This window comes from Nomascus leucogenys, chromosome 1a (assembly GCF_006542625.1).
Source record: "Nomascus leucogenys isolate Asia chromosome 1a, Asia_NLE_v1, whole genome shotgun sequence".
Lineage (NCBI taxonomy): Eukaryota > Metazoa > Chordata > Mammalia > Primates > Hylobatidae > Nomascus > Nomascus leucogenys.
Genome location: NC_044381.1, coordinates 34,161,430 through 34,188,439, shown reverse-complemented (window position 1 = coordinate 34,188,439; position 27,010 = coordinate 34,161,430). Strand labels below are relative to the sequence as shown.

General features: G+C 40.4%; 1 long non-coding RNA gene across 1 annotated transcript; it reads left to right on the top strand.

The window, feature by feature from the left end:
• The first annotated feature begins 19 nt into the window (after positions 1-19).
• Positions 20-25,686, top strand: LOC100595370. The gene is made up of 3 exons (XR_177719.3): positions 20-582; positions 996-1,094; positions 25,592-25,686. It is a non-coding gene; the product is annotated as an uncharacterized LOC100595370 (long non-coding RNA).
• The last annotated feature ends 1,324 nt before the right edge of the window (positions 25,687-27,010 follow it).

Sequence of the window (27,010 nt, the reverse complement as noted above, 5' to 3'; positions counted from 1 at the left end):
GGAGGCGGGAGCGGGAGCAGTAGGCCCCGCCCACAGAGGAGGGGACCGCGCCGGAAGCCCCCTGCTCTGTGGGAACCGGAGGGAGGACAGCGCAAGGTCCCCGGACAAAGCGTGGCGCGTAAGTCCAGCCCATAACTTGATGGGCAGGCAACTTAGGGGATGTGGGCCTGGTTATAGCTGAGCATGCCTTTTCTCTTCCTCCCAGACCACAGTTCTTCAGACCTGGAGCCACTTTCAGAGAAGAGTATAAGTTGCACTGAATTGAAAAAGGGAAAAGTTTGGGACTGCAAAAGATGGAATTCCTGGGGACGTTAAACTGGGCTAAGATGGAGCAGATAAGATTTCCTTAATTAGAGCAAGACACACCTAGTATCTAGAGCCTGGAAGTCTTGGTCAAGGATTCTCTCTAACATTTCAGTTTCTCAGCACTAACATTCCTGCTACTAAAATGAAGTGAGAAATTAATTTCTGAAGTTAAGTAAAGAAATAAACTAAAATTCCTAGAAAAGAGATAAGAAGAATGAGCCTTTGAAAAATGTCTTCACAAAGACTGGCATGATGGCATGGAAGAAAGAGCCCCAGGTAAGGACTTAAGACCTTGATTCAAATTTGTCTCTACACCTCACCAGATATAAGACTTAGTAAAGCTGGCGAAGATATTGACCTTCATTATATTGGGTGGGAATTCAAAGGAATGATGTCTAAATCCAGGGAGACCCAAGCACTGGAACTAAAACCATGCCTGTTCCATAATCGGAGATAAAGAGGCAGCGCTAGAAACCCTGCCCTCCGTTTGCTGGCAATATGGCCACATCACCACAATCTGCCTGGAATCCACCATAACCATAAATATTTGGGAGTCATTGGCATTATGTGGCATTATATTCTATTTAAAGCTATGAGACTAGATCAGAAGAGGAAAGATTTATTGCCAACCAGACATGTCCCTGGAACTCCAAACTTGTATCCAACAGTTTTTTCAATGTTTCTTTCAGATATCCAGTATACATCTCAAGGTCAACTTGTCCAAAACAGAGCTACTGATGATTTTCCCCTTGAAATCTACTCTTCCTACAGCTTATTCATCTCAAATAGTAAGTCCATCCTTGCAGTTACTCAAGCAGAAACCTTTGGGTTTTTGGTTTGGCCTCTTTCTCTCACACCTCACATCTAATCCATCTGGAGATTGACTCTACCTTTAAAGACATCCTAACTTTCACCAGTTACCACACCTCCCCTGCTACCATTCTGGTCCAAGCTGCTTCTTGATCACTGCAAAAAGCCTCCAAACACATCTCCCTGCTTCCCTTATTGTCCCTCTTCCCCCTACAGTCTGGTATCAGCAGAGCAGCTATGTGATTATTTTAAGATCTAAGTTAGATCAGATCACTCTTCGGCTCAAAATCCTTTAATGGCTCCCTATTTCACTTAGAGTAAAAGCCAGAGTCCTCTCTAGGGCCTTCTCTTAGGCTGTTCTTGCATGGCTATAAAGAAATATCTGAGACTGGATAATTTATAAAGAAAAGAGGTTTAATTGGCTCGTGGTTCTGCTGGCTTTACAGGAAGCATTATGTTGGCATCTGCTTGCTTTTGGTGAAGTCTCAGGGAGCTTTCAATCATAGAAGGTGAAGGGGGAACAGGCATGTCACGTGTTGAAAGCAGGAGCAAGAGAGAGAGCAAAAGAAAAGAGACAGAGAGCGAGAGAGAGGTGCCACACATTTTTAAACAGCCAGATCTGATGAGAACTCACTATCACTAAACAAGCACCAAGCCATGAGGGATCCACCCCCATGACCCAAGCATGTCCCACCAGGCCCCACCTCCAGCACTGAGGATTACAACTCAACATGAGATTTGAGCAGGGACAAATATCCAAACCATATCAGTTCTCAAGCTCTTCCATATTCTGACACAGCCTCTTACCCTCTAAGCACTCCTTCCACTGGTCCCCTTTTATACTCTGCTCCAGTCACACTTGCTTCTTTGCCTTCCTCAAACACCAGTGACACACTCCTGCTTTTGGACCTTTCCTTTAGCTTTTCTGTCTGCCTGAAACACTCTTCCCCAATAAGTCCATGTGGCTAACTCCCTCTCCTCCCGAGTCCACTCAAATATCTTCTCAGGGAGCCCTACCCTGACCACCTCATTTAAAATCACAAATTACCTTCTCCCAGGACTTGCAATTTTCCCTTTAGAACATATCACCTTCTAATATACCATGTAATTTACTTATTTATCATAATTATTATTTGATTCTGTCCTTCATCCACCACTAATATGTAAGTTTTACATGGGTTGTTTGTTTTATTCCCTGGTATATTCCAAGTAGCTAGAGCAGTGTCTAGCACCTAGTAGGCCCTCAATAAATATTTGTTGAATAAATGTCTAGGAAGCACCTGCTACATAGTGGTGCTGAGCAAACACTAGCACTTATTGTTTCCCTACTTTGCTGCAGGGCAGGGTTTATAGACTCAGCCCATTAAGTGGGTCTGGTGGCTATGTAGCTGACAGAAGTACTCTTGGCCTGACTAAAGGAAGCAGCAGATCTTCAGCAACAGTCAACTGTTGTCATGAGGAAATGCAAATCTTCTCATTTTTCAAACAAACCAGAAATCCAGTGTTTAAGTCCATTCTCTGCTGCTATAACAGAATACCACAGACTGGGTAGTTCACAACGAACAGAAGTCTATTTGGCTAATGCTTCTGCAGCTGGGAAGTCCAAGAGTGTGGCATCAGCATCTGGTGAGGGTCATCCATACCATGACAGAAGGGTAGAAGGCAGAAGTGAGCTCTAGAGACAGAGAGAACAAATCAGGTTGAATTCATCCTATTTGTCAAGAGCTCACACCCAGGATAACTAACCCACTCCCACAATAACAATCTATTCATGAGGGCAGAGCCCTCATAACCTAATCACCTCTTAAAGGTCCCACTTCTCAATACTGTTAGAATGGCAATTAAATTTCAAAATGAGTTTTGGAGGGGACATTCAAACCATAACATCCAGAAATGCTTATAAGAAATCTGCTCTTTAAATATTGGCAAGTACATTTTTCTCCCTATTTTCAAAACACTGTGTAGGCCAAACAAAATACTTATTGCCAGTTGCCAGTTTACTGTCTCTGGTTTAGGACATAAAAAGTTTGTACATGAAGATAGGCTTTTTCCAACTCTTAAGTGATGAACTCAACAATTATAAGGATTGATCACTTCCTGAGCTTGAAGAGATCTTTGATAAATAACAAGCATATAATTAATCAAGTTCCTTCACCCATGGCAGAAAAACATTATTTACAACGAACATACATTCTGGAATGTGTAGGACACTCCACTTCCAAAACTGTCCAATTGGCCACATAGGTGCTGTGTTTAGTTTCCGTGACCATAACAAAGTACCACAAACTGGGTAGCTTAAATAACAGAAATTTCTGGGTCTCAGTTCTGGAGACCATGGAATCTGAATTCAAGGTATCAGCAGGATTGGTTCCTTCTAAGGATTCTGAGGCAGATTCTGTTCCATACGTCTCTTCTAGCTTCTGGTAGCTTCAGACATTCCTTGTAGACATTTCTTCTGTGTCTTCATATTGTCTTACCTTGTGTATATCTGTCTGTGTTCAAATTTACTCCTTTTATAAGAACTCCAGTCATAAGGGCTGCCCTAATTACCTCATTTTAACTTGATCACTTCTCTAAAGACCTTATTTCCAAATAAAGTCACCTGAGGTACTAGGGGGTAGAACTTCAATATATCTTTTTGGAGGGCACAATTCAACCCATAAGAGCCACCAAGATATGTGTCCAGAAATGTCTGTATTTCATCATCCAAATAATTTGTCCTTTTTGTCTATGCTCAGACACATCACGATATTCTAGGTAAAGTAGCTTCCTTCTACGTAATCTACCTAACCTTTGCAGCTTTCCTTTAAAATGTATTTCATACTGGGCTTCCAGCATTTGCTTTGGGAATAAGGTATCACTGCTTTAAAAAGAAAAACCTGAAACATTGTTAACATAATAAAAATTGACTTTATAATTTCAAAGCAAACAGAAGCATACACATATTAAGCTGGCTCTTACCTTACATTTTAGAGCTACTACTAACACAAAAAGCAGTCTCTTTGAAGAAGCTGAAATGATGAGTTCAAACATGATACTATAACCAGGGGCACATTCTCTAGGAATTGATTGGTATTATATATACAAATGACTTGGCACACAGCCTCAACAGCCCCTCAATAAATGGCAACAGATATCACTACTGATAATGCATCACTGGGCATTATTTGCACTATATGTGCAAAATCAACATTTAGTTGGGCTTCTTAGATAAAGTAACGGAAAACCAGTTCTGACATTAAGTGAAAAGGAATTTATTGAAAGTATATTGAATAACATAGAGAATGGCCAGGGAGGCTACCAGTTCAGGCTTAGAAAAAAGACAGGAAGGAAAAGACCAGCAAGGCCAGGAGTGCAAAGACCATTACACCACAAAATCAGTCTAAGACAAAAGGATTAGAAATGAGGAAGTTAAATTATCTCCATTTGCAGATATAATTGTATATCCAAAAAAAAATCAACTGAAAACTTACTATAAACAATTAGAGAATTCAGAAAGGGGCCAGGCACGGTGGCTCACACCTGTAATCCCAGCACTTTGGGAGGCCGAGGCATGTGGATCACGAGGTCAGGAGTTCGAGACCAGCCTGGCCAATATGGTGAAACCCTGTCTCTACTAAGAATACAAAATTTAGCCGGGCGTGGTAGTGTGTGCCTGTAATCTTAGCTATTCAGGAGGCTGAGGCAGGATAATCGCTTGAACCCGGGAGGCAGAGGTGGCAGTGAGTCGAGATCGCACCACTACACTCCAGCCTGAGCGACAGAGTGAGACTCCATCTCAAAACAAAAAGAATTCAGAAAGGGCAAGGAGGTAAAAATTAACATTCAGAAATCAATACAGTGTTTGTCACGTATACAAACAATAACCATTTAGGAGACAGGACGGAAAAGGAGGGCCCATTTAAAATGGCAATCAAAGCAGATCCTAGGACTTGATTAGAATATTCAACATCCTGTAGGTATCAATTCTCTCTAAATTAACTGGTAAATTGAATGAGATTCCAATAAACATATTAACAGGGTTTTTTCTAGACCTATGCAGGGTTACATATTAACAGGGTTTTTTCTAGACCTATGCAGGGTTAAAATTGTGTATAAAAAATTAAACACGGATCACGAGGTCAGGAGATCAAGACCACGGTGAAACCCCGTCTCTACTAAAAATACAAAAAAATTATCCGGGCGTGGTGGCGGGCGCCTGTAGTCCCAGCTACTTGGAGAGGCTGAGGCAGGAGAATGACGTGAACCCAGGAGGCGGAGCTTGCAGTGAGCCGAGATTGCGCCACTGCACTCCAGCCTGGGCGATAGAGCGAGACTCCATCTCAAAAAAAAAAAAAAAAAATTAAACAAGCAAGACTAGCCAAGAAAAGATGACAAAGAAAAGCAATGAGAGAGAACCAGTGCTGTTAGATATAGAAAGATATTATAAAACATCAATAGGCCGGGCGTGGTGGCTCACACCTGTAATCCCAGCACTTTGGAAGGCCGAGGCGGGTGGATCACCTGAGGTCAGGAGATCGAGACCATCCTAGCTAACATGGTGAAACACCGTCTCTACTGAAAAATACAAAAAATTAGCCAGGCTTGGTGGCACATGCCTATAGTCCGAACTACTCGGGAGGCTGAAGCAGGAGAATCGCTTGAGTCTGGAAGGCAGAGGTTCCTGGGCGACAGAGCGAGACTCCATCTCAAAAAAAAAAAAAAAAAAAAAATCAATAATTTAGCATTTGAATAGATAAACCAATGAAACAAAATACAAAGTCTAGAAATAGACCCAAATAAATACAAACACCTCATTAGAAATGCAACATCTCCTATCAGTGATATAAAGATAAATGGTTTGCACAAATAGGGAGCCATTTGGAAAAAGATAAAGTTGGACCCATACTTCACGTATCACATTCAAAGGCATAAATTTAAAATACAAATCCATAAAAGTATCAGAAAACAAAATGAATGAATTATTGTATGATTTTGGACTTCTACTAAGACTTAAATCTAAATGCCAGAGAAAAAATGTTTTAAAAACTTGATTATAAGATTTTCCGAGGCCAGACATGGTGGTTCATGCCTGTAATCCCAGAATTTTGGGAGGCTGAGGCAAGAGGATCACATGAGCTCAGGAGTTTGAGACCAGCCTAGGCAACATAGCAAGACTTCATCTCTACCAAAAACCAAAACAATTAGCTGGGCATGGTGGCACACACCTATAGTTCCAGCTACTCAGAGGCTAAGGTGGGAGGATCACTTGAGCCCAGGAAATCAAGGCTGCAGTAAGCTATAATCGCACCACTGCAATCCAGCCTGGGCAATAGAGAAAGACCTTATCTCAAAAAAAAAAAAAGAGATGTTTGCAAAATTTCAAAAAACTTTTCTGCATAACCAAAACTAAACAAAGCGAATAAAGGTAAAGTCAAAAGACAAATGACAAACTTGAAAAAAAGTTTGAAAATCATATTAGATAAAGGAATAATTTTCTATATTTTTCCCCAGTGTTTAGTCCTAATGTAAGTTTGGCCTGAAGATTTTTTTGTACATAGTTAACTGTAGCCTAACTGAATGTGTAAATGGACTGTAACCTACTCTTGTAACAAGTAGTCAAGTCTCAGTTAATCGCAGAAGCCATATTTGAATCATTCACAGGTGGCCAACTGTTCAAAAAGTGTTTTTAAAAGGCAAACTTTGAATTGTAACTAATTTGGCTGTTTTTGTATTTCATTTTTGTTTTTTTGTATGTCACCTTTTTTTCTATAAAATTGCTTGGACCATGCAGCAGTGCCAGTCTCTCTCAACCTGTTTTGATTTGGGGAGCTGTGAATTGTTTTTTTGTTTAACTTTGTTAAATTTAATCTGTCTAAATTTTGCTTTATTTTTGAAAGCTGGCAAATGAGAATTCCTGATAAAAGCTCTAAGACCTGCCGTGTCTATGTGTCTATATTTCTATAACTCAATATGTGTTACATGTATGTGATAATATTTGGGAAATGAAGCTAGTTTTAAAATACTTGGCAAAATAAAATAATAATGACTTCAGAATTGTCAGTTAAATATAATTCAGACAGTTTTGCCTGGATATATTCATCAGACAGGTTTATAATGTGTCTACTACATGTTTTAAGGTCATAACATGTGGCTTCTTTAATTTTTGATACTTATTGGTTTGTCTGTAAGCTTTTGGTTTTGCTTTTGAATCTCTGGATTCTCTTGTCCGGACAGGTAGCTGTGGTAAGGGTTGGGGACATGTTCTTAGCAACTTGACCACCAGTTATAAGGCAGTCAAGCCCACTATACCCACTTCCTACCTGTCCCAGTTTTGCCTCCTGGCTATGTTAGAAGGGGTTGGATCCTCCAGGCATTGTCTTCACTGTTATCTTCTATCCTGAGCCTACCCCTGGTATGTAAGTTCAGGAACCAGATGGGCCCTGCCTTTCATAGCCCTTCTAAGTACCACATGCCTACTTAAGACCCAGGAAAGACATTAGCGAAGATACCTGTGTCATAGTTTCAGTAATTAAAAATCTTAAAGTCCATGTTAAATAAAGTAATAGATAATCATAAAATGGCTGAGTCACTTCTAAGTCACTTAAAATATTGAACAGTAATTATTAAACATAAATTTAAATTTATATAATTTGACATCTTATGGTATTTAAAAGCTAAATATATTTAGAACTGGTAAACAAAAATGTGAGAAAACAAATCTTTCTAAAAATTATAAAATGTTTTCATCTATAAATACTGATATAAAACAGCTCAAACTTCCTAAGTTTTCACTAGAAGTTAGGGTTACTAAGATAAGCACTTCTCAACAGAAGACATACACATGGCCAACATCAATAATGATTAGAGAAATGCAAATCAAAACCTCAATGAGATCACATCTCACATCAGTCAGAATAGCTATTACAAAGTAAAAAAATAACAGATGCTGGTGAGGTTGTGGAAAAAAGAGAGTGCTTATAAATTACTGATGGGAATGTAAATTAGTTCAGCCACTATGGAAAGCAGTTTGCAGATATCTCAAAGAACTTAAAATAGAACTACCATTCAACCTAGCAATCCCATCACTGGGTATATACCCAAAGGAAAATGAATCATTCTACCAAAATGATACATACACACATATGGTCATCACAGTACTATTCACAATAGCAAAGACATGGAATCAATCTAGATGCCCATCGACAGTGGATTGAATAAAGAAAATGTGGTATATATACACTATGAAATACTATGCAGCCATTAAAAAGAATGAAATCATATCCTTTTCAGCAACATGGATGCAGCTGGAGACCATTATCATAAGCAAATTAATGCAGGAACAGAAAACTGAATCCTGCATGTACTCACTTATAAGTGGGAGATAAACATTGAGTACATGTGGATACAAAAAGGGGAACAATAGACACTGGGGTTTACTAGAGGATGGAGGGTGGGAGATGGGAAAACTACCTACTGGGCATCATGCTCACTACCTGGGTGACAAAATGATTTCTACACCAAACCCCAGTGACATGCAATTTACCCATATAACTAACCTGAACATGTGCCCTCTGAAATGAGGAAAGTCGGAAGGAAAAAATAAAAGAAATTAAGGTTACTAAGAGTATACTAATTCTATATACAGAGTGTATAAGGAAAAGCAAGGGCTGGGCATGGTGGCTCATGCCTGTAAACCCAGCACTTTGGGAGGCTGAAGTGGGAGGATTGCTTGAGCCCAGAAATTCAAGACCAGCCTGAGCAACATGGCAAAACCCTGTCTCTACAAAAAATTCAAAAATTAGCCAGGTGTGTTGGCATGTGCCTGTAGTCCCAGCTATTCCAGAGGCTGAGGTGGGAGGATCGCTTGAGCCTAGGAGGTTGAGGTTACAGTGAACCATGATCATGCCACTACCTTCCAGCCTGGGTGACACAGCAAGACTTTGTCTCAAAAATAATAATAATAATAAAGGAAAAGATAGATGGGCTTTTAGTGAAAAACTTTGTAAAAACATGAAAATGGCCTTGGATGATGGGTACTACAAAAGCCCAGACTTCACCACTGTACAATTCATCCATGTACCCCAAAACCACTTGTACCCCTAAAGCTATTGAAATAAGAGACATAAAAATGTATGTTTATTGAGAAAAAGCTAATTTCATCTCATTTAATAGTTACTTAAAGATTATTTCAAATTAAAAAAATTTAAAAGATATTGATAAAGCTAAATATAAAAAGTGAAAAAAATTCATTGCAATATGTTATAAAAGGTTTATAAAAATCTTGTGTAGTCAAAAGATGACTAAGATTAGATAATTTGGTTTATAAGGTTTTAGTAAAATTAACTTTAGTATTTATAATACACAAATACAAAAGTAAAATATGACTTTCTCTTTGAAACAAAAATTTTCATGTAGTATTAATAGTAAAAATTTTTGTTCACGTTTTGAGTAAATGACAAAAAAAGACAAGAAGAGAAAAAGAGAGAAAGATCCTGTCTTATGCGGTTTCTTAGATCTGTTAATTGTTTGGAAAACTGAGTACCCTCTCAAAGAATAATGTTTTTGCTTTTTAAAATCTTTTATTGGCCGGGTGCAGTGGCTTACGCCTGTGATCCCAGCACTTTGGGAGGCTGAGGTGGGTGGATCTCGAGGTCAGGAGATTGAGACCATCCTGGCTAATACGGTGAAACGCTGTCTCTACTAAAAATACAAAAAAATTGGCCGGGCATGGTGGCGGGCACCTGTAGTCCCAGCTACTCGTGAGGCTGAGGCAGGAGAATGGCGTGAACCCAGGAGGCAGAGCTTGCAGTGAGCCGAGATTGCGCCACTGCACTCCAGCCTGGGTGGCAGAGCCAGACTCCGTCCCAAAAAAAAAAAAAAAAAAAAACCTTTTATCATTTTGGCTAAATGAATGACTATTATTTTGCAGTAACCTGTGATCCTATTTGGATTGTTTTAAACCTTTGACCTATTTGTTGTTTCTCAAAATCAAATTTTGAATTCAAAATTAAGTCTTTTTGACCTGCAACTAACTTTGAGATACTACAGAGGGCTCTTACAACATCCAAAAGAGAGATAAATGGTTTGATATGTTAAATTATATGAAAAGTATTGTGAAATAAAGAATAAAGTTTAACCTTCTTCAAGTTATATTTTAATAGATATGTTATTAATATATGTTCCAAAATTATATGAGATTCCTAACATTCTGATATGTCTTGATATGTTATCAGTCATAATTATGGTTATTATGTTAAATTATTGTAGACCACAGAAATAACCAAATTTCCTTGTCAGTTGTGTCTTTACAACCATTTGAAGTCATTTCCACAGTTGATTACTTAATTCTGAAACAGTTTCTAAAAACTCTTCAAAAGCAAGTAAAATTCTAGTGTATTGTGTCTTCAAAGAAGTTCATGGAAAAGATAAAAAGGACCCTGACAAACTTGCTTAAATACAGGTTTCTGATGACTTTAGAATCATATCATTTAGACTGGGTAAGAATTTCCAAAAACTCTAAGATTAAAGAGACAGACTGGTTTATAAAACTGATAACCCGACCAGGACAAAAATTAGTTGAATACCAAAAAAATACTTTGCCAGATTTTCATGCTAAAAAAGCTGGTATTGAAATTGTTTAGATATGCAATTTGAATGAACTCCATGATCCACATCACATTACATATGATAACCCATCTAATAAACAATGGTAGGCACCTGAACTAGAAAAACAAAATTAGAATTTAAGAAAATGTAAATCCAGTGTTATGCACAGACTCAGAACCTAGATGGCTGCCTAGTTATCCCTGAGTCTTTAAAGCTTTCGTTATTAAAAGCTATGCATTCCATGACTCTTAAGGAAGAAATAAGATGATGCAAATAGAATATATATTGACAGCTGGGCCTGGTGGCTCACGCCTGTAATCCCAACACTTTGGGAGGCTGATGCAGGCGGATTACGAGGTCAGGAGTTCAAGACCAGCCTGACCAACATGGTGAAACCCCATCTCTACTAAAAATACAAAAATTAGCTGGGTGTGGTGGCACATGCCTGCAATCCCAGCTACTCAGGAGGCTGAGGCAGGAGAATTGCTTGAACCTGGGAGGTGAGGTTGCAGTAAGCGAAGATCGTGCCACTGCACTCCAGCCTGGGCGACATAGTGGGACTCTGTCTCAAAAAAAGAAAGAAAGAGAAAGAAAGAAAGAAAGAAAGAAAGAAAGAAAGAAAGAAAGAAAGAAAGAAAGAAAGAAAAGAAAAGAATACATATTGGCATGGTGACTATTCTAAATTGCTAAAATTGTTTATGGCCAATGTTTGATTTCTTAAATTCATAATCCTGGAAAGACAGTCAGAATTTCAGGTACATTTTTTCTACCTGATGGGCCATTTAAACAGTTATAGAGGAATTTTTACTCACTTTTCATTTTCAATGCATCTTTTCTGGTGATTTTTATAAAAGGTTTCCCGTGCAAGGGCGCTGATATTATAACAATAGATAAAAGGTTATTTTAAAAATTTGTTTCCCTCCTGGGTTATTCCTGAAGAAATCCCCAGCAAAAAAGATACTTGTTTCACAAGTTGTAAGATAGTTAAATAAGGTGTTACAGATACAATAACATTAGACAAAGCTAACTGAGTTGACTAGATTGCCTTGGTCAAAGATATTAGAGTTTAATGACAATCAGATCTACTTCCAGTGAAAACGTAAGTTGACCTCTTACACAATAGTCACTAAAAGGCCTGTGCTTCTAATAATAAAACTTCAAATATCTTCTGTTTCTAAATTCTGACATAACTAAATGCTACAAGGCTTTAATGCTCATGTGTTTGGATATTTGTACCCTCCAAATCTCATGTCGAAATATGATTCCCAATGTTGGAGGTGGGGCCTGGTGAAAGGTGATTGGATCATGGGGGTGGATCCCTCATGAATGGTTTAGCACAGTCTCCTTGGTGATAAGTGAGTTCTTGCTGAGTTAGTTCACATGCAATCTGATTGTTTAAAAGTCTGGGACCTCCCTCTCACCTTGTTCTCCCTTACTTCCTCTGTTGCCGTGTAATACCCTGGCTTCCCACTTTGCCTTGCACAACTGTAAGTTTCCCGAGGTCCTCACCAGAAGCCAAGCAGATGTTGGCATCATGTTTGTACAGCCTGTAGAACCATGAGCCAATTAAACTACCTTTCTTAAAAACTTACCTAGTCTCAGGTATTCTGTTATAGTAATGCAAATGGATTAATGCAAATGCATTATGCCTAATATGGTTTGGATATTTTTCTCCTCCAAATCTTGTGTTAAAATGTAATTTCCAGTTAGAGATGGGCCTGGTAGAAGGTGTTTGAATCATAGGGGTGGATCTCTCATGAATGGTTCTGCACCAGCCCTTTGGTGATAAGTGAGTTCATGCAATATCTGGTTGTTTAAAAGTGTGTGACAGGCCGGGCATGGTGGCTCACGCCTGTAATCCCAGCACTTTGGGAGGCCGAGTCGGGTGGATCATAAGGTCAGGATATCGAGACCATCCTGGCTAACGCGGTGAAACCCTGTCTCTACTAAAAATATAAAAAATTAGCCAGGCGAGGTGGTGGGCGCCTGTAGTCCCAGCTACTCAGGAGGCTGAGGCAGGAGAATGGCATGAACCCCGCGGGGCGGAACCTGCAGTGAGCCGAAATCAAGCCACTGCACTCCAGCCTGGGTGACAGCGAGACTCCGTCTCAAAAGAAAAAAAAAAAAAGTGTGGGACAACACCCCTGCTTGCCCCCACTCTTGCCATGTGATGTGTCTGCTCTGCCTTTGCCTATCACCATGACTGTAAGATTCCTGAGGCCCTCACCAGAAGCTGATGCTGGCACCACACTTCCTGCTCACCCTGCAGGAACCATGAGTCAATTAAATCTCTTTTCTTTATAAATTACCCAGTTTCAGGTATTCCTTTCCTTTATAGCAACACAAGAACAACCTAACACAATGCCCAAGTGTATTTTCACTAGATAAAGAAAGCTTTTTGTGGTCCACGGACTGAGGGCAATCTAACCCTTCATGGATCTAAAACCCAGAGATTAGGTCTTTTGGAAATGATCAGAGAAAGACTGCCCTTGCCACTCACACTGCAGCAAAACTTTGGAACCTTGAAACTTGGGTTTGTAATCTCACAACTCAGAAAGGCCCCTTCCCACTCTGGGAACTATACACCCATTAGACACCTTAAGGCAAAGCTAACCTTCCGGGTCCAACCCACAGACCCTGACCCAGCGACAGATGAAAGACGTACACTGACAAAGATATTTTGCCCGTCAGCACAGCTAAGGGGCTCTGCTGCCTGAGTCCACAGCATCGGCCGTGATAAGCCCTTGAAGTTCACGTTTATTTAGTACAGATTTAATGACAAAGGCTTTGAGTTAACACACTTGTGGATAATTAACGTGGTTGCCCTCCCAGGAAAGACCAGACCTACGAATGATCAAAGGTCGGTCTTAGGACCACATGAGTAAACAAGCTCTTTAGGTAAACTCCTTTACATTCCTTCATACCTGCTCTAAGCTATTAACTCAAGGTAAGAGGATTAGGCCACTCTCAGCCATAACCTATCCTGAGGCTTTTGCAAAACCTTCTGGCCTTCCAAGAAGGTTTGTGTCTATTTTACAATTTCTCCCACCACCCTGACTGAACTCCTACATCTCCCCCTTTTCTGTTTTTGGCATCAGGTTGTGTTGATTAGAGAGTACAGATGTGTGCAGCAGCAGGTCTGTCAGGTGTGGTGGTCACTGCTCGTATTCCGGCTTTGCATCCTAGAATTAGTAAATAACATAAGACAAACATGAGTATAATTAGCAACATTCTTTTCTAATCAAGGAGTGACCTGTAGTGTTACCTGGCACTTCAGTTCTATGTGTGCCGTTACTAAGGAACCCCACTGGGGGTATGTTAATCCCTCTTAGTTAAGCAGTCACGTTGTTAGAAGCTGGGAAGAGGGTGTTTGTCAAAGTGACAGGGCAGAAGAAAGGCAGATTTAAGAGATGAGCCCAATACAGTGTAGCAGGTACTGGTTGCAAGCAAAGTGAGAAAATTAAAAAAGGAATACATTATTTGGTTGTGAATGGTGTTTGTGTTTGGAGCAGGATTCGCTTCGCCTTCTGAGTTGTTCTCTTCAGCATCCTGTCCGGGGCCTGTGTTGTCCAAGGAAGCCGCATTGTCTGGGGCTGTGGGTCCTGTAGGGTCATTTTCTTTATTTCTGGTACCGGGTTGGATGCTAGCCACGCCATGGTATGATTTGATGCATCGTGCTGGAATCCAAAGAGGACCTGAGGGTGTGTGAACACAAGCATATCCTCTTCCCCATGTTAGCAAATCATCTGGACGACACTATTCATTACTATTTACATCCTTCCATAAAACTGTGAGTTTTATGTCTTGAGAGGTTTTAGCAAAGTGCTTTTCCATAGCTGATTGAAATTTGTTATCTAAATTTTAAAAATTAAGGGTAAATAAGGCTTGTGCTAGTTGTGTTCCAGGGTCCTTACCCATACTCCCCCTTTTTGGTTTTCTGAGCATATTTTTAAGGGTGGAGTGGGCCTGTTCTATGACCTGTCCTTGGGGGTTATACGGGTTGCCTGTGGAATGCTGGATGTTCCGTGTGTAATAAAATTGTCGAAATTGTGAGCTGGCATAAGCTGGACCATTATCAGTTTTAATTGTTGTGGGCCTCCCCATAAATGCAAAAGTTAAAAGACGATGTTTAATGACGTATCCAGTGGACTCTCCACGAAGCGCTTGTGCACTAATTAGATGAGTGTTGGTATCAACGGATACATGTACATATCTTAGTTTTCCAAATTCAGGGACGTGTGTAACATCTGTTTGCCATAACTGATTAGGTTCTAGTCTTCTAGGGTTAACACCTGTAGAAGGAGGGGACGTGCCTGTGACCTGGCAATCTGGGCATTGCAGGATAATTTGTTCAGCTAGTCTTTGGGTAAATTGAAACTGTTTAGTTAAGTTTCTCCAATTTTGGTGGAAAAATTGATGTGATTGGGTGGCTTGGTCAAGCAGTGATGTCATAACTTTTAGATCTGCTTGATCATTGCCATAAGCCAATGGGCCAGGCAGTGAGCTGTGGGCCTGAATGTGTGTAATAAAAATAGGATGCATAAGTTGATCTCACAATTGCTGAAGTTGGAGAAAAAGTGCACACAGGATGGGCCCTAGAGTAGACTTAGTTAGGCTGTCTTAAGGTTCTGCAATAAATAAACAGAGTAAGTAGAGTCACTAACAATATTGATGGGCTGAGCAGAAAAAGTTTCCAAGGCCAATATTAAGGCTCCAACCTCAGCTCTCTGAGTGCTAGTAAATCCAGAACGAGTGAGGAAATTATGTGTTCTCCACCAAACAGCTGCCTTTCCATGTTTACCAGAGCCGTCAGTAAACAGGGTTAAAGTGTTAGGTATGGGGGATTGAAATTTTTGTAGGCAAAACCATGGAAGTACGAGATAAGAACTGAAGGAGCTTGTCAGCAGTAACGGTATGTTCTAAATGGCCTGTATAATCAGAGGGTGCTATCTGAAGATCTAAAGAGAGGGGCAATACTGCTTCAAATGGCTTTTTACTCAAAGGAATTCTTATGGTATCAGGGTCATAACTTAGCAACTGATTGCATAGCCTGCGGCCTGAGTAGATGACTTTACTGACTAACTGGATACAGGTCGAGAGTGTTTTAATACTGGTATGTCAGCAAAAAACCCATTCTAGAAAGCGTAGCCCTGGGGCCATCTGTCCTATTAACCCTGTAGGGGAGTGTTTATTAGGGAAAATAATTGGATGGAATATTGGGTGTCTATGCGAACTAGTTGCCTTTGGGAAATAGCTGGTTCTATTTCTTCAATTTCCCTTTGTGCTGCAGGAGTTAAATATCTGGGAGAGTCCAGAGCTGTATTGCCCTTTAAGGTAGAAAACAGGTTTTGCAACTTATCAATAGATATGCCCAAGGTGGGGGGAAGCCAGTTAATATTGCCCAGTAATTTTTCGTAATCATTTAAGGTGTGTAAGTTGCTAGTATTTAACCTTTTGAGGTCTTACTGATCAGGAAGTTAGTATGTATCCAAGATATTTCAAAGGAGAGGACATTTGTATCTTCTCAGGTGCTATGATTAAATCTCTTAACTGTGTATTCTTTACAACAGAGGCAGGTAATTTTAAAAGTACTCGCTCCAGGCCGGGAATGGTGGCTCACACCTGTAATCCCAGCACTTTGGGAGGCCGAGGTGGGCGGATCACAAGGTCAGGTGGTCGAGACCATCCTGGCTAACACGGTGAAACCCCGTCTCTACTAAAAATACAAAAAATTAGGTGGGCGTGGTGGCGAGCGCCTGTAGTCCCAGCTACTCAGGAGGCTGAGGCAGGAGAATGGTGTGAACCCAGGAGGCGGAGCTTGCAGTGAGCCGAGATCGTGCCACTGCACTCCAGCCTGGGTGACAGAGCAAGGCTCTGTCTCAAAAAATAAAAAAATGTACTCGCTCTGTTGGGGCTGCTAGTAAATATCATCCATAACATGAATAATCTTGCAATTAGGAAATTATTTTCTACTGGGGAGCAAAGCCTGATTTACATGATACTGACACATGGTAGGACTATTCAGCATTCCTTGAGGAAGCACTCTCCAGTGAAATCGACAAGCTGGCCTTTCATTATTGATAGCTGGTATTGTAAATGCAAATTTTTCTCTGTCCTGTTCTGCAAGGGGAATCCTATAAAAACAGTCTTTAAGTCAATAATGATTATAGGCCAATCTTGAAGAATCGCTTTGGGGAGGGGAGGCCCTGTTGAAGAGGCCCCGTAGACTGCAAATTAGCATTAATAGCATGTAAGTCATGCAAAAGTCTCCATTTACCAGAGTTTTGGGAAATGACGAAAATGGGCAAATTCCAAGGGCTGTTAGATGGTCCTATATAACCAGCTTTTAATTGCTCCTCAGCTAATTCATGGGCTCTATCTAATTTCTTTCCCTTCTAAGGTCACTGTTCTACCCAAATAGGATTTTGAGAGAGCCACATCAAGGGTAGTGGAGGAATAACAGTGGCCATTATTAGAAAGAGGTTTGCAGTTCACATAATTCATCAAATTCTGCCCTTCCAAGGAGGCACTGGCTGGCGTTTAAAGTTGTTTTAGCTAGCACTGACCAGTTCCCTGAAGTCATATAGAAGTTGTCTGCCCTGGCCTCAATTAATCCTTTCGTTAAATGGCCTAGCGGCTCCGTTATCTCTAATGCTTTTCCTTATCTCTTTATGTACCTGATTGCCTTGTTGATCTTGTATTACCTGGCAGGCTAAGAGCTCCCCTTCTAATGCTGCTTACCTAAGACAGGGTCCCATAGCTATAGCGTATCCCCTGTCTTTTTTCCAATTTATGGGAAGAGACAGCTCAGGCAAAATCTCCGTTTCCTCTTTGTTATTTTGGCCCAGTGACAGCAGGGCTGAGGGATAAGGAGGCGGTAAAGTAGGTGACTGTTTCTCCTCCCTTCCCTTTTTAGGCTTTTCTGTGTATAACAGGGCCAGAGCTGCCTTAATTAAGGCCCATAGCATTAGAGATGTTACTGGGACCTGTTGCCCTTGCGCATGATGTTGTTTAAGATTTCTCTCCACTTGTTCCCAGAGCTCTACGTCTAGCATACCTTCTTCTGGGAACCATGGGTTACGGGATACAACAGTTTGCATTAGGTCCCTTAATTTAGCCTGTGAAACTGAGGCTCCACTAATTTTAAGCAGCTGTTTCAATACTTTTATATACTGTTGCTGTTGAGCTGATAACTGTTGTCCCATGATGAAAGCCTAGCCCGAACAATTCCCTCGAACTTGGAAATCCCAAGCAGGCACCAATTACTTACTGATTTACTAACTGCGCAGTCTTCTTCACCTTCATTTTTGAGGGTTCCGTCACAATTCATGGCAGCATTCCTCACATGGGGCACCACCTGCTGGGTCTGACCCGCAGACCCTTACCCAGTGATGGATGAAAGATGTACATTGACACAGATATTTTGCCTGTCAGCGTGGCTAAGGGGATCTGCTGCCTGAGTCCACAGCATCAGCTTTGATAAGCCAGTGAAGTTCACCTTTATTTAGTACAGATTTAATGACAAAGGCTTTGAGTTAACACACTTGTGGATAATTAAGATGGTCACCCTCCCAGGAGAGAGCAGTCCTACAAATGATCAAAGGTCAGTCTTAGCACCACATGAGTAAACAAGCTCTTTAGATAAACTCCTTTACATTCCTTTGTACATCCTCTCAGCTATTAACTCAAGTTAAGAGGATTAAGCTGCTTTCAGCCATAACGCTATCCTGAGGCTTTTGCAAAAACTTCCAGCCTTCCAAGAAGGTTTGTGTCTATTTTACAATTTCTCCCACCACCCTGACTGAACTCCTACACTAACCAGCAAAGTTTCTTCTCAGAAACAGACAACATCCTAGATGTGGACAGCTTTCGCAAGGTGACAGATTAATGATCAAGGCTTCTCTACTATCCTGAAGCTCTTACCTGTCAGTTTTTTCCTTGCTCACACCTGTATGAACAATAAAACTAGGCTGGGGTCAGTGGCTCATGTCAGTAATCCCAGTGTCTTAGGAGGCCAAGGCAGGAAGATTGCTTGAGGCCAGGAGTTCAAGACCAGACTGGGCAACAAGGTGAGACACTGTTTGTGGTCAAATTATGGGTTGACCCCCAACTCCAAATATATAAAAAATAATTTGCTAGACTTGGTGGCATGTACCAATAGTCTCAGCTACTTAGCAGGCTGAAGCAAGATGATCACTTGAGCTCAGGAGTTTGAGGCTGTAGTGTGCTATAATGACACCACTGCACTCCAGCCTGGGCAACAGAGCAAAACCCTGTCTCAAAAGAAAAACCCACAATAAAACCAGAAAATGGATCTCTTATGTGCACTTCTGGAGTATACTTTTATTTGTAGAGGATTTTTTAAGCAAGCTTATAAACTTATACATGGACAACATTATGCATTGATAAATAAAAGATAAAGGATCAACACGCGTGAAAAATTTTAATATACATTTGTTGCTTCAAAATGAATCAAAAACAAAATATTGGTCCACTCCTCTTAGCTTGTGTCATAGGTTAAAGAGAACATTGGCAGGAGGCCTTCACTCTTTTGGATGGACATCATTTGCTAGGTCTCTTTTTAAATGATTTGGAGTAAATGAGACAGTAATTAAACATTTATTCCTCATAATAGACCTTATAGCAGATTCTACTACAAAGTCCATAGTTGCACAACAGACTTCTTTAAATTCTCTTACAGCCATGCATACAATGTCAAATGGACCCTGTATTAGTTTGTTCTCACACTGCTATGAAGAAATACATGAGACTGGGTAATTTATAAAGGAAAGAGTTTTAATTGACTCACAGTTTCATATGGCTGGGGAGGCCTCAAAAGCATGGCAGAAGGCTAATGAGGAGCAAAGTCTCATCTTACATGGTAGCAGGAAAGAGCTTGTACAGGGGATCTCCCATTTATAAAACCATCAGCTCTCATGAGACTTATTCACTACCACAAGAACAATACGGGAGAAACTGCCCCCATGATTCAATTATCTCCATCTGGCCCCACCCTTGACACATGGGGATTATTACAATTCAAGGTGAGAGTTGAGCAGGGACACAGCCAAACCATATTAGCCCCTCTCTGACTAGGATGACAAAAACTCAAAAAAAAGTATGACTGTGAAGGTGCCATAAGCTATGAATGACATGCTGAAGTCAGAAACCCAAAACGATGGTAACTGAGAGTGGTACTAAAGCCCTAAATTTTGGTCTTACCTAAGTGAGAACCTGACCAAAAGGGAGAAATTTTTTAACAAAATTATGGGAGGCCATTGTTTAGGACTGAGCTCATACACTAGGCGCCAACAGATCAGGCCAAGCCAAAATGAAGTCACTCATACTAAATACAACAGAATTAAACTAAAACTTTAAGGAAACAAATAGATCCTAAAATAGAGTAGGTTTTGTTTTCTCCTGAAAACAAGAGATTCCAGCACAAGGAGGTCCCCTCTGCTATAACCCTCACAAAAAAAAAAAAAAAAAAAAAAAAAAAAAAAGTGGCTGTGTGCAGTGGCTCACTCCTGTAATCCCAGCACTTTGGGAAACTAAGGCAGGTGGATCACCTGAGGTCAGGAGTTCAAGACTAGTCTGGCCAACATGGCAAAACCTCAAAAAAAAGAAAAAAAAATATAAAAATTAGCCAGGCGTGTTGGTGTGCACCTGTAGTCCCAGCTACTGGGGAGGCTAAGGTGGGAGGATTGCTTGAGCCTGGGAGGCAGAGGTTGCAGTGAGCTTAGATCGCACCACTGCACTCCAGCCTGGGCGACAAAGTGAGACTCTGTCTCAAAGAAAAAAAACAAAGAAAGTTAATGGGCCGGGCGCGGTGGCTCACGCTTGTAATCCCAGCACTTTGGGAGGCCGAGGCGGGTGGATCACAAGGTCAGGAGATCGAGACCACGGTGAAACCCCGTCTCTACTAAAAATACAAAAAAAAAAAAAATTAGCCGGGCGTGGTGGCGGGCGCCTGTAGTCCCAGCTACTCGGCGAGGCTGAGGCAGGAGAATGGCGTGAACCCGGGAGGCGGAGCTTGCAGTGAGCTGAGATTGCGCCACTGCACTCCAGCCTGGGTGACAGAGCGAGACTCCGTCTCAAAAAAAAAAAAAAAGAAAGTTAATGAGTAGGAATATTGCCTTCCTATGGAATTTGTGTGCCAATTAGGTATCATCTAGGTTAGGCTAATGCAAATGTAGCCTATTTTTTGTTACAATTAAATATTCACCATAATGGATTTTTTTTTTTTTTTTTTTTTTTTTTGAGACAGAGGCTTGCTCTGTCGCCAAGACTGGAGTGCAGTGGCACTATCTCGGCTCACTGCAAGCTCCACCTCCGGGTTCATGCCATTCTTCTGCCTCAGCCTCCTTAGTAGCTGGGACTACAGGCGCCCGCCACCACGCCCGGCTAATTTTTTTGTATTTTTAGTAGAGACGGGGTTTCACCGTGTTAGCCAGGATGGTCTCGATCTCCTGATCTCGTGATCCACACGCCTCAGCCTCCTGAAGTGCTGGGATTACAGGCGTGAGCCACAGCGCCTGGCCCATAATGGAATTTTAAACATAGCTTGAAAAAAATCACTGCTAAATGCAAACCATTCATGCAGTACCTCAGTATCTTCCACCTCAGACTGCTAACAGCCACATTAGCACATGTCTAAGACAGCAGCAGTCCAAATTCTTTCTGGTTTCTCTTGGGAACCATAAAATTTAATTGTTCACGTAGAAACCCCATTAACTCAACTTTGTTACCATAATTTCAAGCAGCTTGCACACTGTACAAACATGTCCACAAAATAAATAGTGTATATCTATCCTTAAATTACATGCTTTTGCTATTCACAAAGCAATCATACCAATACCAGATATGAAGGCATTTAAAAAATACTTTTTAATGAGTAGATGTTGTTCAACTGGCGTCAAAAATAGTGAAATAAGTAAATCAACATTGGAAATGACTTTCAAAGGTGAAAGAGAACTTCCATTGAAAAGTTATTTCTTCTAATCAATATTTCCAAGAGTTTCAACCTCTAATTTTAAATCTCTCAGTTTGATTTCCTCTTTTACTGTCTTCCCTAAGGTGATTAGCATTTGTAATTGCCAGAAGGAATTAAGCCTCCCAAACCTTAACCTCATGAATCACGGATAATAAGGTCAATCACCAGCCTTATTAAATATTCACTTAAAAGTTTACGTAGTTGTATTTCATCACCTAAAAGTTATAATTCTACAGTACAAAGGACTTTTTCTTAAATTAACATGAATAACCAGTTATGCAATGATAAATAAACTTTTTAAGTAAGGAATAATCACTCACTGGCCAAGACTCTACTATTGTGAAATCATTAAATGAAAATAATAAAAGCTTACAGTCATCAAATAATTAACATGTTCCAGGCACTGTTCTACCTTTACATGAATCAACTTATTTCATTCTTATAAAAATTCTATAGTGAACCTTTATACTACTATTGTAGTTTTATGGACCTAGAAATTGAGATTAAGTAACTTGTTCAAGGTCATATAGTTTGTAAATGGAGGAGCCAGAATTCCATCCCAGGCCATTTAACTTTGAGCCTGTGGCCTGGGATGGAATTCTCTTCTTAACCACTACAGTGTAGTGCCTTTGAAATGTCATATCCACACTTGTTTTGAAACTGAGTTACTGAGGAATTTACCACCTTGTGTTTGGCACCAAAAATATGCCTGAAATGTTAAGAAAATAGAAGGGTTTGTTTCAACAGCAAAATTACACTGAAATTATCCTTCACTACCCCTCCTCCTGCACACCTCCATCTCCTGCCTGAAGCACGTATCCCATCTCAATCAGCACTCTTGCACACTGAGCCCAGGCTGGGTCTCGGAATCCTTCCCAGCACAACATCTAATAGTCAACAGTTGGCATGCAAGAGGAGACCTGCACACTATGTCTAGCAATACACTAAAATGTGCAGTTTCATATAGCATATATATATGTGTCAGTCTTTTCCCTTTCTTTTTGTAATGTCTCTTGGGGAGACATTGCAAGCTGGGAAGAGTTACTTTTACTTCCCTTACTAACAATCCCATTTCACAATGTAACGGTTTAGGTCAAATTCTGTAGAAGTACTGCCTGAGACAGGAAATAGCATGCATGTGGTTTATTGAGGAAATGCTTTCAGGAGACAGAGAGTAAGGAAAACTGAATAAAGTAGAAGTTGCTAAGCAAGGATATTGTTTCAGAGTGTTACTTCAACCTGGTCATACTGTAAAAGCAGGAGCACAGATTGCCACAAAGAGTTGGTTTCTACTTGAGACAAGCTAGCTGGCCTTTCTACCCCTACATTGGATCAATCATTGGCTGTGAGTGCCCTCTTGGGGTGAGGGGTAAGTTTGGCCAGAGCAAATCTCTAAAGGAGGGTGTGTAGTTTTATGTCTTAGTGAAGCGGTGTCATTGTCTAGAGTAAATACCTGAGGTTTGTCGTCTCACACCAAGAAGATTAAGGACACGGACACACACAAGGAGTGACTTTAGGAGTGGAGGTTTAATTGGCAGAGGAAAGAGAAAGGAGAACAGCTCTCTCTCTCGTGAGAGAGAGGGATCCCCCAGTGGGAATTCTGGCCCACAGCAGGGTGCACTGGATTTTATAGACAGGCTTGAGGAGGTGGTGTCTGATTTACATAGGGCCCACAGATTGGTTAGACCAGGTGTGACATTTACACAGCGCTTGGGGAAGGCTGGCCACTCCACCCTAATCTTACTATACAAATGGGCCTTCCATTTGGCCAGACACCACGTTGTCTGCTCCTTACTGTACACATGGCTGGCAAAGAGAAGGGAACATGGAGCCAACATTTTGAACATGCCTAGTCCCAGGTAGCCTTTTCCTGTTGGCACAACTGCCAGCATTCACCCATGCAAGCTTCCAGCTTGCTTGTCTATGTCTGCTGCTCGATTTTACAGACTGATGTTTGTTAGAAAAGAAAATGACTTTGGGGCTGCTTTTCATTAAAAAGAAAACCTTACGGAAGACTTCCTTACCCTCAGTATGTGCCTAAATCATTTCTTCTTAACTTCTGTATCATTAGGGGACAACATTTAGCACCTAGGAATGTGTGTACTGGCCTGGTAAAGAGGATCTGGCTGGAATAGTGCTGACTACAGTGTCCTTTAATATTGTTTGAAATTTTGTCCATGTACACATATAACCTATTTGAAATAGTAATTGTTCTATACACTAGCAACAATCAACCAGAAAAGCCATGTAAAATATGGCCTCTGAGCTCCTCTGTATCAAGATGTTGGAAGGACAAATAATATGAAGAATCACTATAGGGACAAAATTTTAATGGGCAAGATCTGCTGGAGGAGGTGCACATCACTTCTGCTCACATAAGGGTAAACACAAATTATATTATCTTATTGTTCCTTGATATCCTTGGGAATTGGTTTCAGGCCTTGCAGATACCAAAATGCTTAGATGCTTAAATCCCTCATACAAAATGGTGTAGTATTTGCATATAATCTACTAGCATCATCCTGTGTACTTTAAGTCATCTCTAAGTTATTTATAATACCTCATAGAAGATAAATGCTATGTAAATAGTTGTATACTGTATTGTTTTAAAATATATATTTTTTATTGTTGTATTGTTTTTATTTATTTATTTTTAAATTTTTTTTTTTTTTTTTTTTTTTTTTTTTTTTGAGACGGAGTCTTGCTCTTTCGCCCAGGCTAGAGTGCAGTGGCACGATCTCGGCTCACTGCAAGCTCCACCTCCCGGGTTCACACCATTCTCCTACCTCAGCCTCCCTAGTAGCTGGGACTACAGGCGTCTGCCACTGCGCCCGGCTAATTTTTTGTATTTTTAGTAGAGACGGGGTTTCACCGTGTTAACCAGGATAGTCTCGATCTCCTGACCTCATGATCCACCCGCCTCGGCCTCCCAAAGTGCAGGGATTACAGGCGTGAGCCACCACGCCCAGCCTAATATTTTTAATCTGAGGTTGATTGACTCCGAGGATGCAGAACCCGCAGATATCAAAGGCTGAATATATATATGTGTGTGTGTGTGTTTTTTTTAATTAAAATAGTTTATTAGCTTTTAATATAAGCATGAGAAATAAAAACCACATAAATTGTAGCATTCTTTTCAAAATAAAACTGCAATCAATGCTTGAATCTACAAGCTCTGAACTCCATAAACAATGGTTTTTTTTTTTTGAGGCAGTAGATTGTAATATTTTTATACTACTATTTATCATTTATGTCTCTGTCCTTTAAAAATGATGGAAATTGCAGCACAATATGATGTGAAGCATTGCTATAGTAGAGGAAGTATTCCTGGCCCAGAAATGCTTTGTTTATGAGCAAGATTCCTAGGATTATATTTGAGAAAGTAGGAGAAATAGATTTCACATAGTTGAGAATACTAATCTCTTTTTAGTATTTCAAATTTAGGTGACATTATCAGTCTCCTAAAATTATTTGCTCCTTGCCTTTTAAAGCCTGAAGTAAATGTTCCTAAGGGTTATATAAGTTATTTCTTAAACAGCAGGACTTAATGGGACAACTACAGCTTGGTAGCATGTAGGATGATAAAACAGCTGTTCATATAACTTTCTATCATTAGAGTCCAGTTCCTTTTATTACATGTTAATTAACACTGCTCTTCAAAATCTTCCTTTACATTAAAGAAACTTCGGTGATCAAAGCATATAGAGCACAGCTCTGCAAGTAACTACTTTTTAAAAGAGGAGGGCATTTTACAAGGTATTCCAAAAGTTTAGTGTAATTTTAAACTTTGATGCTTGTAGAAGTATAAATGCTACAAACCTTCACAAAACCTTGTTTGAACGTTTTTCTTTTCTTTTTTTCTTTTTTTTGAGACAGAGTCTGGATGTCACCCAGGCTGGACTGCAGTGGCATGATCATGGCCCACTGCAGCCTTGAACTCCTGGGCTCAAGTGATCCTCCTACCTCAGCCTCCGGAGTAGCTGGGACCACAGACCATGCCACCATATCCAGCTAATTATTTTTATTTATTATTTTTTTATAGACAGAATCTCACTATGTTGCCTAGACTGGTCTTGAACTCCTGTGCTCAGGCAATCATCCCACCTCAGCCTCCCAAAGTACTGAGATTATAGGCATGCATCACTATGCCCAGCCCATTTCTTTTGCATTTAATTTTGCATTTTTCTAAGAGATGCTATCCAGGTTGGAGTGCAGTAGCTATTCCTATAGGCACCGTCATGGTACACTGCAGCTTCCAATGTTTGACCTCAATCAATCCTCCAGCCCCAGCCCACCAAGTAGCCAGCATTACAGGTGTGCACCACCATACCCAGCTTCATTTTGCAAATTTTGAATATAAAGCTTTTAAATTTTTGTTTCAATCTGAGGTTGATTGAGGATGCAGAACCCATAGATATCAAAAGCTGAATATATATATTTGTGTGTGTGTGTGTGTGTGTGTGTTATTTTCTTTAACATTTTCTCTGGTGCTAGAAGGAAAAAGAATTTTCCCCATCTCCATTCTATTTAACATTTCCTTTAGAAAACTTAAAACTGTAAATGCTCTCTCTTCCCCTTCTTAAAAGGCTACTGTTCTATAGGACTTAGGGTCCCAGGCTTTTGATCTCATTTAATCTTAATTTCTTCCTAAACAGCCTATCTCTGGATACAGTCACATTGGAGGGTTAGCGCTTCAATATATGAATTTGAGGGTGACATAGTTTGGTGTATAGCTGGTGTATAGTTTGGTGTATAGGTCTTTTAGAACTTCAGCTAAAAGAACTAAAAAGACTCTGCTTTGAAATTCTTGAGCTACCTCACTAGTTCAGACAAAAATTTCTTCTGGACTTTTTTATTTAAGCCACCATTACTTGGTTTTCTAGGCCATGACACACAACCTGACTCCTAACTGAAAGTTTGGTCATTCATAGTGCCTGTGTATTAGTCTGTTCTCACACTGCTATAAAGAACTACTGAGACTGGGTAATTAATGAAGAAAGGGGGTTTAATTGACTCAGTGTTCCACAAGCTTAACCGGACGCATGATTGGGAGACAAGGAGACCTCAGGAAACTTAACAATCATGACAAAAATGAAGGAGAAGCAAGCACGTCTTACTATGGCGGAGCAGAAGCGAGACAGAGCAAAGGGGAAAATGCCACACACTTTGAAACAACTGGATCTTGTGAGAGCTCACTCACTATCACGAGAACAGCAAGGGGGATGTCCCCACCCATGATTCAGTCACCTCCCACCAGGCCCCTCCCCTGACACATGGGGATTACAATTTGAGATGAGATTTGGGTGAGGACAC